Here is a 17,437-nt window from a genome sequence, read left to right as displayed (position 1 = left end):
TAGTTCTAATCTAGAACACAGCTAATATCACATTTTTATTTACCAATAATTATTTAAAAAATGTTAATGCCACATTAGTAATTTATAAAAATATTGTAAAATAGTTTGTATATGTAATATTATTATTTAAAAAAAAAAAATCCCCCTCCCTCTTTCAATTTTTATAGAGAAAAAAAATATATAAAAACTTTTACTTTTGGCATGGTGGCTCCTGCCGCCGCTCTGGTCAATAGGGTTTTTCTTGTACCAGGAGGTCCAACTAACAAACACCTTTTTGGTATTTTAGGTTTTTAGCTCCTAGGGAAGTGACTTATTTGGGGTTTTCAAGAAATCGACGACTTCTTGTAAGTAAAGGATTGCTTGGTCAGCACCAACAACATCAGCAAATGTGATACCGATTTCTAGAATTTCTTGAAACTTTGATTTGGATCTCCCAAAGTCCATTGAGCCATTGAGCCCCACCAAGTACAGCAAAAGCAAGAAATGGGAATAGAAGATTACCAATGATGTTGAAAAGTTTGATACTAGAGTCACCCTCAGAAACTGAAATTTCGACAATGTTCATTGCAGAACTGAAAAAGTTAAATGGGTTAAAAAAAGAAAAAAGAGGTACCTAAGATTAAGGAACAACGCCAAAGAGACTGAATTTAGTTTTGCCCTTGGAACAATGCTTATTTATAAGGATTACATTTTATTCCTTAATTGACAAAGAATAACTAATTACGTCTTCAGTAATTAACTTCCGTAGTAAGGAGAATCATTTTCTTCCACCCCAAAGAAAATCCTTTCCCTCCACTCCAAGAAAACCTAAACCAATTCAAATTAACAATTGACACAATGAATTCTTCACCTTGACTCAAATTTCATTAAGCAACTTCATTCTTTGTAGTAGGAACCACATCTAAAATCAAACTTGTTCACTTTTTACTACGAACTAATGTAGACAATGTACTACACTTGATATTCTCTTGAACTTTCCATGTTTCAACCAAGCATCAACTAGCAGACTTGCTCACAAAGCCATTGGGACACCAGCAATTCAATAACCTGCTTTGCAAGATGGGGCATGAATAACATTTATGCTCCATCTTGAGGGGGGAGTATTGAGGAAGAACAAGTCTGATTGGGAAAGCTACAAGTCGTTTTAGTGCTAAATGTAATAAATAGTCTTGTGTTATATGTAGTTTAATATGTACTGTTACTATTTACATATCACGTGTTAAGCATGTGCTCTTTAAGTTTGTTAGTGAGGCGGTTATAGCAGTTAAGCCAGTTTACTGGGTTTGTTAGCTTTACTGTGTATATAATCTTAAAGACTCTGTTATTCAACACAAGAAGTTAATCATTCTCTCATTTCCTGTTTTCCCTCATTTTCTGTTTTCTCTTAAATTCAATAATATCATTCAGAAGGAAACACTTACTTCTTGTGTTAATGGTTCTTATGTGCTCATGTTGTATTGTGTTTATAAATCATCATCCTTTTGGTCATAGCTTTTAGCTCTATGTCAAAAATCCTTTCATGACAACTGACTCATTAAATTTTGCATACTATGCGTTTCATTAATTCTAAACAAATTTTTTCCCTTGTGCAAAACACTATGAGAGGCCTCCTTGTAATGAGAATACTATTAGGTCAGTATATCATGTTCGTGAAAATGATGTCCACCAACTCCTGCAATTTGAGGAACAAATTGATATTTTTCTTTCTCATGATTGGCCTGTTTGCATCACTGATTATGGGAACTCAGAGGAACTTGTTCGATGCAAACCATATTTCAAGAAGGAGGTAATTGTGAGCAACAAACTTGATATAGTATGTGTGTCATGGTTTTCATGGAATAGGCCTCATGCTGCTTATTTTCAAAATTTTCTTAGCTGCAGAGCTGCCAATGCCTTCAATAAGTTACAGCTAAAAGCTAAGGATGGTATCCTAGATAGAGAGTATTTTTAAAAATACATGGACACTTGTTGATGAGAGGATCTAAAAAAGCGTACAAAACAATTATTATGCTTATATCTCAATAATGAGTAATCAAAGGAATAACCCCTTTAAAAGGAGCTAATAGGAATGAAGTAATTGATTGAAACATTGGATCAAAACCTTGAAACAATCTTTGAGATTATTAATCGAATCTGGAAATTTATTTTAGATAGGCCTAATTGACAATAGATATTGATGTAGATATGATGAAGGAATTTGTGGACAGTAACAATAGATTTTGTGCTTAGAGGTGAGAGGAAGATGGTGTTTCTGTAGCTTTTCCTTCCCTCACTTTATTAAGCTACTTGTTCTGTGCACTGTTACTATTTTGGGTTTCTCTTTCACATTTCTTAAATATCCACAGACTTGATGTCTAATTTCCTAATTGCAACAATGCAACCTGAAAACCATCTATTTTATACATATGGAAGTCATAAATTCCCATATTTCTCCTCACCTCTAGACACCAATTACAATGTTGAAGGCAACCATAAAACCCTTGCCTTTGTTTATGTCTAAAAAATTCCTGCGACCTGTTTCCTAATTAATTCTTGGAACTCTTTGACTTATATTCCAATTCTGTTCTCTGCTGCAATCTCAAACCACAAAACCAAAAGTTTCCAGATGGATGTAGGAACTTATTAACCCCCACTTTCCACTCACGAAAAAAAATTAAAAAAGAAAAGAACTTAACAAGTAAAAATTAGCATCTTTCTAAATCTATCTATTCTTACTGCACGGCTTACTTTGCTAACAAATCTTCTTCCTAGAGTTCTGCCTTTCTAAAAAATTGTCTTTAAGTAGCCCCACTTTATTGCCCTTCACGTATTTGCACACTAAAGTACTTATTTAGTGTCACATTTAATGGCTTGCCTTTGTTTTCTATTTTGTGCCTTCTTTGGAATTAAAATATTAATTTTCCCCTTTAAGCAAACAGATCTGTGCGAAGGTTTTGACTGTCTATTCGGAATTTCAAGTTGAATTATGGTGTGCTGTGATGTGAACAACTGAACATTGTACACTGCTATCTTAGTTTATGGAGGTTGTCATGTGTTGGGAAAGGGTTCCCTTGTTTATCTTTATTGTATATATATTTTTTTTGATTAACCGGTTAGTTCCATAGCATCTACCACAGAATAACCTTGTCTTGATAGGGAGAGAATTTTATGATTTCTTATGTGGTTGAAAAATGTTATCCAGATTGAGGAAAGAACTCTTGGAAATGCAGCTGCTGCTCAACTTCTGTAAAAATTGAAACCACCCTATTAGTTTTTGGCTCACGTACACTGCAAATTTTCTGCTCTTGTTCAGCATGGGGAACGTGGCCCAGTGACAATTTCTTGCACTTGATTAGTGCCTTCCCGGTCACCCATTTTTACAGGTATATAAGATTATAGTTGTCTGAAGGGCCTTTCTTTTAGTCAATGCTGAGGGCTAAACTTGTGGCATTCACTTTGTTGTTAGATACTTGAAATTGAATCAGAGCCAGGACCTTATGAGACCCAGTATGATGAAGAATGGCTAGCAGTAACATGGAGTTTCAGCTCTATCCTTCCTTTGACTGGAAAAAATACAAACTTTGGGTGTGTGCTGTTCATGACAATCATGATTTACTATCCCCTGTCCCGAATTTTTTGATCCCTTTTTTCATTTTGGGCCCTCTAATTGAGTAAGAAGGTAGCCAATAGCTCTATTTTTACACAGGAGTGTAGATCTACTCGTGGAAGATATTTGCCAATGGAGTAAAAGCAGGCTACAAGAAAGAGGGGCCAAACCTTTTGAATTTGTTTGAATAGTACCATGTTACAGTCCCCCTCAATTTGTCTCCAGTCATTCCTTTTCTGGTATAATTATGAAATCTTTAGACCATTTTGACTGTTTTCATTTTGATTTTGAAACCTTGGAAAACAGGTCCTTAACATGCGTTCCTCTAATATGTGTTTATGGATAGTGTTTGGGCTATTATATGTCGCATGTGATTGTTTCTGTTTGCTGAGTTTTGAAAAAAAAGTTAATGAGATTAAAGAAGGCTTCATACCAAAATAATAATTGATGAGTGGTTTCTTCAGATTAATCTAATTCAATAAGAAAGGATGGTTACTGAGGGGGTGAGAAATGGAGATAGTAATGGTGCTCAGAAGGAGAAACTTACAAGGGGAAGTGTGAGCTATATTTTGTACAGCTACAAATGTTGTGTGTTCTATATTTAGGTGGGGTGTTATGTTGTCTAGTCCAGCTTGTAATTATTTTCCCCAAGAATATATTATTGAGAAGAATAACAAGATGGACAGGGATTTTAACATGTATCATACATGTCTATATCTTACAAAACCTATGTAATTATACACATTCTATATGTATCTTGCATTCATGTCTATGTTCAATTTTTTGAATGATGTGCATGTTGCATGCTTACAACACCTTAATTAGTGTCCTGTGTTTGTGATTGTCATTTACTCTCCGTGTATTGAGCAGCTTGATGAATTTCTAGTTACCGGGTTTGACAATTATTTGCCATTTGATATTACCTATCACAATTGTTTAAAATGAGTTCTGGTCACTCTATGAGCCAGTATTACTGATTCAGAGTGCTAAAAGATTTGTCTTATTCTTTGTTTTTATTCTCTATGAAGTAAACCAATAGTTATGGAATTTCATGTTATTGGGCACTTGTTATCATTTCCCTTTTTCTAAATAGCTTGATTGTCTAAGCTGCATATGATCAGAACCATTCATTAAACTTTTAAAACTCCTAGGCCCATGGTACAAGAATTTCTACATTACTTTTGATGTTGTCTCTTCCTGTTTTTGGTTCTGGTCTTCCTTTCAACACTATATGCAACCATGTTTTGTGCATAATATGTTCAAAGGCTTTTCATGTTAGATCTAGTGCCTTCTACACTAGTCTTCCTGAAGAAATTTTTTTTTTTTTTTGGGAGGTGGGGTGGGATGGCAGTGCTTAAAAAATTGGTATGCAGTTGGGTGTGTTTAAGAGAAATATTCTTCTGGGATTAGGGTGATATCCCAAACACTCAGTTGATAAAATTTTGGGGATGTTGTCACCAACCTTGGTTAGAGTCTCCCATGGAGCCTAGAAATTAGTTGATTTGCATATTGTTCTCCCCCACCCATCGAAAACTGTAAGGGTGCTTAATTAAAAGGGAACTATAGGTTGGTTGATAGAGGCAAACCTTGAATGATTTCCTAAGATCTCCTCAATTGCCATGTCCAAGGAATGAGACTTGTTTGTACTTTGTGACAAAAACACTGATGTGCTTGGGGATGGATCAAATTAATGATGCTTGAATTGGTTGTTTGCTCTTCTCTCTGTGACTATACCTGAAAGTTGAATTTACTTTATTCAAACTTTAAATGTGTAATGCCAAAAATATACTTTGATATTGAGGTTTATAGTTGTTTTCTGAACTGCCTTTTTGAGGAGATTAGGGTCCGTTTGATATGTGTGTTTAAATAACAGTTTTCAATTTTTTTAGTAATACGTGTGGGTAAAAAAGTGTGTAGAAATGACTGTAATGTTGTATAAAAATTGAAAATATGTGTTTAAACAAGTCTACCAAACAGTCCATAAGCCTTTTTGGTTGATGAGTACGTCTAACATGTAAATTGTAATGCAAGGAGCATAGCAAGAATCACAACTGATGGATTTCATGATGGCAGGGATTATGAAATTGTTGACTATTAACAAAGGCTTAACAAAAATAATGTTTTAGTTTACTTTTTTAGAATGACCAAGGATCACTTTGTAGAATCTAATACAACAAATATGAGATTGAGTTGCATTAGTGGTTGTACCTATCATTCACCACAAACAATGTAGTCAAGTTTAGTATACAAATATTAACATTCTTTTTTTGTTCAATTTTTTGGTACGTAAGTACATGTTACAAGCTAGTTTATTATTAAATTGAAATTATATTATTGAAATATTTCTTAGTTCACATATAATTTTTTTATTATTCTGTGCATTGCACAAAAATACTATTATTAATTCTATTTTTTTTTTTAGATCACACCTTCTCCGGATCCTCTCCATTTAAAAAATGGAGTGTCCATTTTATGGACAGGATTGATTTGAAATAAATCTAAGATCCAAAACGTGCCACGTCAATTAAAAATGTAAAACTCTGGTAAATGAATTCAAACTCTAATTAAACCACAATTAACTCAACAATTTCCTCTCTCACCAAACCATCCAAATAGTTTAGACTCTCTTTCTCTCTCTTCTCCAAGGCTCAACTTTCTCTCCCACCCCGCCATCATGGCATCACCACCATCACCTGCGCCAAGGCTATGATTTGATCAAGCTTTTATGCTTCAAGCTTTTACTTGAACAGTAGAAAATTTTCTCCAACTTCATTGGCCATAAAAATATCAACTAATCTATTTGTGTTTGTATGGCTTTCGTTGCTATGTTTTGCTTTGAGATTGTGCTTTCTTGAGGGTTTTGGATTTACTTCTTTTTTCAATGAATTGGAATTAGTTTATATGCTGGCAATTTTTATTGGGGTCTCTTAATATATGTGTTTTATGTTGTGGTTATTAGAATGTTTGGTTCTTTTTTTTTTGTTTGTGGGTATCTTTTTTTGGTCTCACTATTATGTAATGTTTGTGCATTTGCATGGATTTTGATTTAATTTTTAATTGTTCACTCTATTATGAAAGGTTTTAGGGAATATATTGTGAATGTCTCCTTTATTTTTTTGCCTTGTTATGCCACTAATTGTAGAATTGGGTGTGTGTAAATTGTCCTTTATAGGAATGGAATGCACATAATTGTATTTTGATGATGAACTATAAAAGAAAACATTCAGCCTATGGCTAGATTTATGTTTATTGGCTACTGGCTATTGATATACACTAGCTTTTAGGGTGAGGCAGAAGAATTTTCAATTTTCAAAAATCTGAACTATTAAGAACCCTTTTATGGTTGGTATTTGAAGCTTTTATAGGAAGAATAATTTAATTTCCTGGTTGTTTTTTGTGCCTCTCTTTGTGTAGATTGGTTCTTGTATTTTGAGATATAAGCTTTTTGGTTATCCATTTGGAAAGTCTGCATAATTTTTTGGATAATTTCTGTTATTGGGTTCTCTATAATTCTGAAGGATTGGCATTTGTTAATATTGCTGGTAGGTTTCATTGATCCTAATCATCAATAACTTGGAAGGGCCCTTGGAGTGCCAGGTACTCTAGGCAACTGCATTTCGTGTGGAGTGAAACCTAGGATTCTAAAGCTATGATACATCCCAAAGCTTTGTTACCAAAAGAACTTACATAACAAAGAGACATCATACATTCATACCAAGAGATGGGGCAAGAACCAAGAGGTGGAATGTATAATGTATAGTCAAGCAATAGGCACACCAATTGTAGAAGTTTGATGTTATTATAATCATATAATCAAAGTGTATATTTTAATGGAATTCTTGTTATGTGATCAAAGTGTACATTTTAATAAAATTTGTTCATTTTTTATTAAATTCCTTTTTGATGACTCTGTTGGATCAAATTTTGACTGTAATGCAACTCCATTGAAAAGAAACTTCAAATTTATGGATCATCATAACTTCAATCTAAAGTAAGAAAATTACAATACTGGATAGATATAACTTGTACCTCTGGATAGAAAATTTAGTCACAAATTGTACCTCTATTTTAAACAAAGATGTGCTCTTTTGTAACAAAAGGAAATGTTCCTTTGAAAAATATTCTCTCCAAATAATAAAAAAATCTGAACATTTGAATGTGGCCAAATGTGACTAATTTTTTGGAACATCAAAACTTAAGTCCTAAACTAGGAAAATTACAAAACAAGAGACTTAATCACAACATGTGTCATAGATTATAAAACATGATCCTAAACTAGAAAATGGCTCGACTTTATGAACCATCTCGTTCCATCCACTTGTAACACTTCCTTGAGTCAAGGGACCTCCTGCACCATCAATTTTGTCGTTGGAGCCTACAACACTTGATATACTCTGTAGATGTGATGCTAATGCGACACTTGTTGATGCGCCTCCTTGATGTCATCCCATCTGCTTCAAACTCCATCCCTTTAAACGGTGTATATTCCATGGGCACATTAGAAGGAACATGTACTCCCATTAAAACATCCATCACTATCCCTAGAAAAAATTGACCATAAATTTATTATAACTTTCATCTATCAATTTAGTTTTCAAAACAGAGATGATGTAAAAAAATCCAATAGAATAAACAAGGTATTGTATTTGGGCATTTTATTATTATTATTTTTTTTAAGAACAAAATATGAGTTTCATTAAAACCAAAAATAAAGCTACATTACATCATTTTTCTTAACAATATGTGAGCAATAATCATGTCCTCTAATATGTCATATGCCATATACTAATAATGACTAATAGACACAAGCATCACCCACCAACCCACATTTGTGTTTAAAAAAGATTTAATCTTTATCTCAAAAAAAATATATAGATAGACTCCAAAAATCATCCAGCCATTATAAAGATTCAATTTTTATTTAAAAAAAATTAAAAATAAAAGTTCAGATAAACTCCAACTGGCATCCAGCCACCAAGACAATAATATAAACGCAGAAAAATTATCAAAGATCAAACAAGATAACCATAAACAACTTGTACTATTATACTTGTGTTTTGGCAAGATAGAAACAGAGACGTGTTCTATTGTACAAAAGCAAAAAACTTTTGAAATGTGTTTCCTCCAAAATAATAAAAAAATCAAAACCTTTGAATGTGTTCTCTTCAAATAATCAAACATAGACTCTTTGGTTTTCACTTTTCCCTACTAAAAATGCTATGACTCTCTCTCTTCTTTCTTTTTGTGTTTTATTTTTTTGTTTTCAAGTAGAGACTTTGTCTGGTTGAGTTATCTAGTTTAAATGTTTAACCACAATTAAGATTGATATTGGGTTAAGTTATGAGCTGTCATGTTTTTTTACCATAGATCTATTCTAAAAGATCTAGTCCCTTAACTGGACACTCTCCATTTCAAATAGAAATGGAGAGGATCCAAATCCTCCCCAATGAGGGTAATGCTTCCAAATAAACATCATTAAAAGAAAAATGTACAAAAAAAAAAAAATCAATAATTGTGTTCAAAACTTAGTTTAGACTTTAGAGAGGTGATTCTAGAGCTATCGTGAAATTTATCTACATCAGTGATGTACATTATGCCAAGAATTTTGTTCTAATATGCGACATGACAATTCGTAATTGACTTGAATATTTAGGGTTCGTTTGGTTGGAGGGGGTGAAAAAGTGAAATGATAGAAATGGTGGGAGGATAGAAAAAATTTTAATTTCTCTCCTTTTTGTTTAGTTGGGAGTGGGAAAGTGGAATGATGTAAAAAATGAGTTTGTATAAATTTACTTACATATCCTTGTTAAAAAATTATGTCCAATTAAAACAAAAAAGTGAAAAAAAAAAGAGAGACAATCACCTAAATTTATTTTAAAAAAATCATGTCAAGAAAAAAAAATCACATCTAGTTAAAAAAAAAGAAAAAAAAAAAAAAGAAAAAGAAAAAGGATGAGGCAAAGTGTCCCAAGAAAAAGAGCCAACGTTTGCCCTAAAAAAAAAAAGAGCCAACATTGCCTACGCCCCAAAAAATCAAAAGAAAAAAATAGGAAGAGGCAAAGTGTCTAGAAAAGCAAAAGAAAAGAAAAGAAATAAATAAATAAAAGGCCAACATTGCCTAGGAAAGCAACTGGAGGCATTTTTGTCCATCTAACAAATCACACTCTCTCCCTCGATTTTCTCTCAATTTTGGGGAAAAAAAATTTTGGTGGGTCCGGGGAAAAAACACCTGAGCTCCACTACATTTTTTTTCCTCTTTTCCTTCCAACCAAACACCCACTAAAAATTTTTCCCTCCTCATTTTTTTTTTCATCCTCTCTAAAATCCACTCTAACAAACACAATTTTAGTCTCCTACAAGAGTTAGGGATTTAATTAATTGAGAAATGCTAATAGATGTCCTTAAGTTAATGATTAACAATTTATTTAAAGAAAATTTTTATGGGAAAAGAAAAAAAATTAATATTTTGTGAACTTTTTTTCATTTTCCATAAAAGAAGTATCAAAACTTTATTAAAATAGATTGTTAATCATTATTCTAAGGGCACTCATTAGCATGACCATAATTAAAATGCACTAATAAAGTGGAATTCACCATTTCTACTTGAGAAATGCTGAGACACCAACTTTGCCACAATTTTAAGCCATAACTCGCCACATGGCGAATTGTGATCGATAAAAGTGTATTTCCACATGGCCTACTGACACACTCTTACCAATCGTAATTGGTAATAAGTTGTGATATAAAATTGTGTCAAGTTGGTGTCCTAGTATTACTCTTTCTACTTATTTATTTATTATGAGGTAAGACTTCTCTCTTATTCCTCAAAAAAAAAAAAAAAAAAAAGGACTTATGCTCTTCTTTCCACGTCATCAAGAAATTCAAGTGCAATTATATTTTTTTTGCAATTATATGAGTAACGACTAACGCGTTTCATCCACTATCACATTTTTTTAGCAACACGCGTTTTTCTCTTCTTTTTTTTATTTTTATTTTATTGGGAAAAGACGATAGTGGACGCGTTTTTTTTTTGACTGAAAAGTTAGAAATAGTGGACGCGTTTTAAATAGTACTTGCCACTTGCAAAAAAAAAAAAAAAGAGTAGTATTTGCTCTACATTTTCTTCTGTGAGAGATTCAGCCCGTGCTGGTTTTTTATGTGTTTTTTCATCATCTTTACCCATTTGACTTCAACAAACACTCGGCCAGATTGGGTACGAAACTACTGGCTAATTAAGGGTGTAATTTCAATATACTAATCAGGAACACAAAATGACACTGCGGTTCAGTGATTTATATCCATGGTAAATTTGTAAACCAGAATAAATACAGGAAAGATCTAAAAAGATTTGCTTTAGTTTTTTTTTTTTTTATTATAGATTTGCTTTATAAAAATAAATACTATCTACTTTCAAGAGACCTTCCATTAACTTTCAAGAGCTCCTTCGTCAGAAGCTTCACTAAAACTTGTAGAAAGTGTGTCCCCATAAATGGTCTATAAATACATGATTAACTCTCATAGCTCATAAGCCCATCTCTTCTCTCTCTCTCACAGTCTCCCTCATGGATAATATTAAGGAGCGACTTTCAAATAATAGCTTTTTGGGAATTCTTAGGCTGTGCATTTCAATCCCTTTTCTTTCGACGAAGACTTGTTTACTGATATTCGTTGTCTCAATTTCATGTCCACCACTTTTATTTTGCGCCTTTGTTGCTTTCACCCGTTTATTTGGTACTCTTTATCACCAAATATTGAACAAAGAGATAGTAGTAACTCTTCTCCTGCCGATCATCCACCAAATAGTTTTCCTTGTGTTCACTCTTGTGCCCTCTACCATTGCTATGTTCCTCACCATAGCTTCTGTCTACACTTCTGAACCAATACCCTTCTTCAGCTTCTTCCGAGCCATATTCTACATTTTTCTACACTACTTTGACACCTTTATCTTGGTCATGGCTTTCGTGAGTCTCTACCGGGCACTATTAATCAATACTATATGTCTTTCCATTTTGGCTTACCACACAAACAACCCTTTTCTCCTTTTGGCCGCTTGCATCGTTTTGTTTCTGTTCATAGCTCTTCAATTCTACACTGAACATTGGTTGCTTGCTTGTTTTGTATCAATGTTTGAAGGGATTCATGGGATGGCAGCCCTTAAGAGGAGTAGAGAACTGATCAAGGGGCGTACAGACATTTTGGTAGTCTTGTTATTTTTTTTGGTTTGCGAATGGATTCAGCTTCAACAAGAAATATCTATGTTGGGAGATAAATTGAATTCTGGGAGTATTGATTGGAGAGTAAAATTGTCTGCTGTGCCAACATTTGGTTTGTTATTTCCAGTGATTTTGTTTGGAATTTCAGCTCAAACTGTCTTATATTTTGTCTCCAACCAAGGGATTGACAAGGGTGCTTTGTCTAAACGACTTGGTGGGTACCTTTGATCAACATGCGCCAACTATCAGTAATGACATTGAGACATGTAGTCACCTTTTATTTCTTCTTGCAAAATAAATATATATATATATATATATATATTTGCCCCTTTATGGGTTTGCTTAATGTTTATCAATTTTTCTTTTATTGCAAATTTGGCACTAATTTTGGACAAATAAGGTGACAACAATATGATATTTCAATGTGAAGTGGGATACAAAATTTTCGAGATGGAATATTACTGAGCAGCTTGATGAATTTCTAGTTACTGGGTTTGACAATTATTTGCCATTTGATATTACCTGTCACAATTGTTTAAAATGAGTTCTGGTCACTCTATGAGCCAGTATTATGATTCAGAGTGCTAAAAGATTTGTCTTATTCTTTGTTTTTATTCTCAATGGAGTAAACCAATAGTTATGGAATTTCATGTTATTGAGATCAGTTGTGAAGTTGGCTTATCTTCTTCTTCTCAATGGTTTTTGGTGTAATGGTTATCAATGGTTCTAGAAAGATATGATTTGCAAGAACATGTTTACACTAAATACTAATATTTGCTATTTTCAATTCTTTTGCAGGATATCCTAGGAATCCTCAAACAGTAGCTTACTTGCAGTTACTAGAACTTCCTTATCTTCAAAGAGGTAATCAGTCATTTTCTGTACATGTAGTGGGAAATGAACCAACCCCTTTGCCCACTTGTCTTCCTCTACAGTATAGTCTAGTTGATATGTCTTTCATTCTCCTTTGCACTAGTATGCTGTTGATTTTGTTTCTTTTGAGCTCTATTAGGGTCTATTTGTATTGAGGGGGAATAGAGTAGAGTTGGCCAGAAAATAGGCTATTTTTTTGTTCAACTTTACTTTACTTCCCATCACTCCTCCTCCCTCTCCCTCAATCCAAATGACCATTAGTTTAGAAGTTAAGTGTATTTACTTGATTTTTCTGATTTCTTGGATTTGGGCTGTAGTAATGGTCCATACATCTCATTCTGTCAGCAATTAGGTGTATTTAAGTTATTTGGACCTTTTGTAGGTTTGAAGTCTGAGTTTGGATTTTTTTTTTCTTAATATTGTTTCCAACTAGTGAGTCCTGCACATAGTAAACTTGTAGTACTGTATTTATAGCCCCATGGTACAAGAATTTCTACATTACTTTTGATGTTGTCTCTTTCTGTTTTTGGTTCTGGTCTTCTTTTCAACACTATATGCAACCATGTTTTTTGTGCATAATATGTTCAAAGGCTTTTCATGTTAGATCTAGCGCCTTCTACACTAGTCTCCTGGAGAATTTTTTTTTTTTTTTTTTGGGAGGTGGGGTGGGATGGCAGTGCTTAAAAAATTGGTATGAAGTTGGGTGTGTTTAAGAGAAATATTCTTCTAGGATTAAGGTTGATGATGCGAAAAATCACCAAGTTGAGGACCTCGTCTTACTAGATGGACGATCCTGTGGTTAGTCGTGTCTCTAGTTCAAACCTGCAAGAAAGTCTGGGAAAGAAGTGTAATACACTAGTGTAGTGTTTGCCAAAAACACTCCAATGCTTAAGTCAAAAAGGGAGAAAATTGTTTAGAAAGAAAAATGACTTAGAGTGGATTTTTGGCTGAGTATCCGTGTGTACTTTTTGATTCTATTGTTCCTTTCTTTTATAGTTGTCTCCTATCTTAATGGATAATGAACGTCTGTATTTATGCTCAATGGCTACTGTGTTATCAATGAGAGCTCTAAAGCGCACAACTCATTTGTTATCGTTACTCTGTATGTTACATTTTATTATCAATGTGTGTAATAAATGTGTAACACTCGTTTGGGTCATCATTAACATGGAATGACGATCCCATGTTATTTTTTGACTCATCAGCTGCCCCCTATTCGTAGCCTCGTCTTTGAGATGGGATAAGAATATAAACGTCTGTCACTTCGTGTTTTGTGTTCGGCACATTTATTACGATTTAATGTCTTGTTTGTCGTGTGACATATGTACGGTCAGGATGTCTCCCTCATGTCAGTTTGTCTTGATTTTCCCGCGCAGGATCTCCTATTTGTTCTGCATTTTTTTCCCTCCTTTTCTTTTCTTTCCATTTTTAATTCACCTTTTCTTTTCATGGCGTTTCGTTTACTTGGAGCTCTTCTTCCTTTTCTGAGTATTTCTTCATCAACTCGCTTTGTTTATGGGAAGTCTCTTTGAGCTCCCTTCTTTGTTTTTGTGTTCTTATGGTAGATTATTCCTTAGTTTGGTCGAATTGCCCTTCTGTTTCGTTCTTCATTGCTCGTCTGTGTGATTAGCTTGAGTTTGTAGGTAGGAAACGTCCTAGGGTTGGGTCATTCGTAGGGCGAGACTGTTCTTATAGGTCCATCTTGCTCTTTCTTTTTCCCTCGATTCATCATTCGATAGGAGTTGCTTAAACTTTGAAAATGTCAAGTGAGGAGGTTAGGTCCAGTGAGCTTGAAACAGGTTTATCTTCACTTGAGGACCATGGGGCCTTCGAAGCCACTTCTCCTTCAACCCCTCATAAGGCCTGGGGTATATGTTTTTCCCTTAAAGAGAAAGGACAAGAAAAGGATTAGGGATAGGATCCAACTTCCTTCTTCTATAAAGATTAGGATCCCTGACGGTGATGATAGAGCTTGTCACTCTTATGCTGATGAAGCGTGCTTTTATGAGGCTAACTTCGTTAATGGATTGCATTTGCCCGTCCATCCCTTTATTAGAGAGCTTTTCTTCCTTTTGCAACTCGCTCCGGCCCAGTTAGTGTCAAACTCATGGAGAATGGTAATTTACTGTATGGTGGTATGGATGTCTGCCAATGACGGAGATACCATTAGGATAGATGAATTTATGCACTTCTATCGTCTGAGAAAATCCAAGGATTCGGGTTACTAGGAGTTTAAACCCTAGGGTAAGAGTTCGAGATTCGTTCTTGACTCCACATTGTCTCTCCAAAATTGGCAAAGCACTTTTCTCTTCATCTTTAGTGATGGTTGGGAGTTCACCTCGGGTGAGGACTTAGATGATCCTCCTTAGTTGTTTCTTAGCTAGGGAACTCCTGTGTCTGATGCGTCTTTCTATTTGTTTTCCTTGTATGCATGTAGTTTTCCAACCAGTCACAGTATTGACGTGGGTACTTTTGTTTTTGCAGCTTCTACTCGTCCTCGTTTGAAGAAGAGGTATCACAGCCGTGTCGAAAGGGTTAGAGAGTATCTTGAGACGATCAAGGACTTTAATGAGCTCGTCTCTCCTTAATCTCTTTTTCTACATTTCCTTGGACCAGAGCCTTTTAAGCACATTTGAAGGAACATTGAGATTGTTAAGAAGAGTAAGTTTGTTGAATTTTCGTTTTGGGTAGACTCAATGTAATTGTTGCTTATTCCTTTTTTTTTTTTTTTTTTTTTTTTTTTTTTTTTTAAATTTTAGGGATGACAACGAGATTCAGTAAATCTAAATTGGTCAAGGTCCAAGAGAAGAGGGCCAAATGAGGTTTGACAGGTGGCCTTTTGATGAGAAAACGTCAGAGGGACACGGAGACTCCTAAGGATGATCCTATGTTGACTTCGCCCATTGCCAAATCTGTTCCCCAATATCCAGCCTCACCTACTTCTTCTCTGGAGCTGATTGCTTCTATTGACGGTGGTTCCAAACCCAAGGGCAAGTACAAAGCCCTTCCGGGTTCTTTCTAGGACGATGCAGGAGTTGCAATGCTTAAAGCCCATGAGGCTATATCTATTGATGATCTTTCTCCCTTGGGGGTGAGGCCATCTCACAAGCTGATGTCATCCTACATGCACATGGTTATGCAGGTACAAATTGTGAATGAAGGTTTTGCTCTTCGTTGTGTTCTTTTCTCTCATTCCTCCTTTTTCTTTTTTCTTTTTTTTTAAAAATTTTTTTGCAGGTGTTAGGTGAATCCTTGTATATTTGGGGGAAGTACTTGGATTATGAGGAGAAGTATGTGAAGGCCAAATCCAAGGTGGAATCTCTTTCTGCTGGGAATGAGTTGCTAGAGGGTCAGATCTCTGCCCTTGTTAACAAGGACAAAATGGACAAAGAACGCCTAAAGACCCTAGAGAAGAGCATCGACACTGAGTAAGCTTTTTCAAAGCTGAAGGACAAGTAAATTGACGAGGCTCTCTTGAAAGTTGAGAAGGCTGGCTTAGAGGCAGTGGCGAAATTCAAAGCTTCAGACGAGTATTCAGATAAACTCTGTGACTATTATGTGGAAGGTTTCAACCTTCTTTATAATTATTTGGTCAAACATCACCCAGAGTTGGACTTCTCTAACCTTGATATGGAGGCTGTTGAGACCTATTGGCTGATTATCAGTCCACAAAAGTGGTTAGAGAAGGTGGAGAAGTTGCTGTTGTTGACGAAACTGTTGATGTTGATCCGTCATCTTTTGTTTTACCTTAGATTTATTTATTTATTTTTTTTGGTAAGATAAAAACACTGTTATTTTTGGGGCTCGCTATTTTGAGCACATCTACTTGTTTTTTTCTTTTGAACAATCTCTTGGGCTCGTCTATTTCGAGCGTATAATCTATGAATATTTTCTCCTTGAATTTGTTTGGCAACTGCTTTTATGACGATGTTGTTGCATGTTGATGATGCCATGCCTGAGTGGCGATTTGAGTTCTGTGTTAACAGCTTCAAAATTTTCCAAGTCATATGATGGTGTAGTTATGCATAAATAACCTCTTTTTAAGACGATGTTATTATGTATTAATAACTTCTTTTCAAGTCATATGAGAATGACGATTTTGTTACGTGTTAACAACTTTTTCTGGGTCATGTATCAATGACGATATTGTCATGTATTAATAACTTTTATTAAGTTATGCATAAATGACAATGTTGTTATGTATAAGTGGCTTTTATTAAGTCATGTATAAATGACGATGTTGTTGTGTATTAATAACTTTTATTAAGTCATGTATAAATGACGTTGTTGTTGTGTATTAATAACTTTTATTTTAAGTCATGTATGAATGACGATTTTGTTATGTATTAATAACTTTTCTCATGCATGAATGGTGTTTGTTAAAACGTATTATATATAAATGACGATGTTGTTGTGTATTAATAACTTTTATTAAGTCATGTATGAATGATGACATTGTTATGTATTAATAACTTCACTTTAAGTCATGTATGAATGACTGTTTTATTATGTATTAATAACTTTTCTCATGCATGAATGGTGTTTGTTAAAACGTATTAATACTTTTTCTAAGTCAAGTATCAATGACGATTTGGCCATAAAAAATTAGCTACGCAAAATTCTTGAATAGTACTTTTGCCCATGTCTTATTGATAGAGAGACAAAATATTCCTTTGTCTATGTAATACAAACAATAATAAAAAGAGGAAATATATCTAAATAAAAGTAAGCATTCTCAAATTCTTGGGGATTCTTACTGATAGCT

General features: G+C 34.3%; 1 pseudogene; it reads left to right on the top strand.

Moving 5' to 3' along the window:
- Window positions 1-1,597: 1,597 nt before the first annotated feature.
- On the top strand, window positions 1,598-14,302 carry LOC126704743 (lariat debranching enzyme-like; annotated as a pseudogene).
- Window positions 14,303-17,437: the final 3,135 nt, after the last annotated feature.

Source organism: Quercus robur, chromosome 11 (genome assembly GCF_932294415.1).
Source record: "Quercus robur chromosome 11, dhQueRobu3.1, whole genome shotgun sequence".
Classification (NCBI taxonomy): domain Eukaryota; kingdom Viridiplantae; phylum Streptophyta; class Magnoliopsida; order Fagales; family Fagaceae; genus Quercus; species Quercus robur.
The sequence above is the reverse complement of the archived record's forward strand: the minus strand, read 5'-3'. Positions and strand labels throughout refer to the sequence as shown.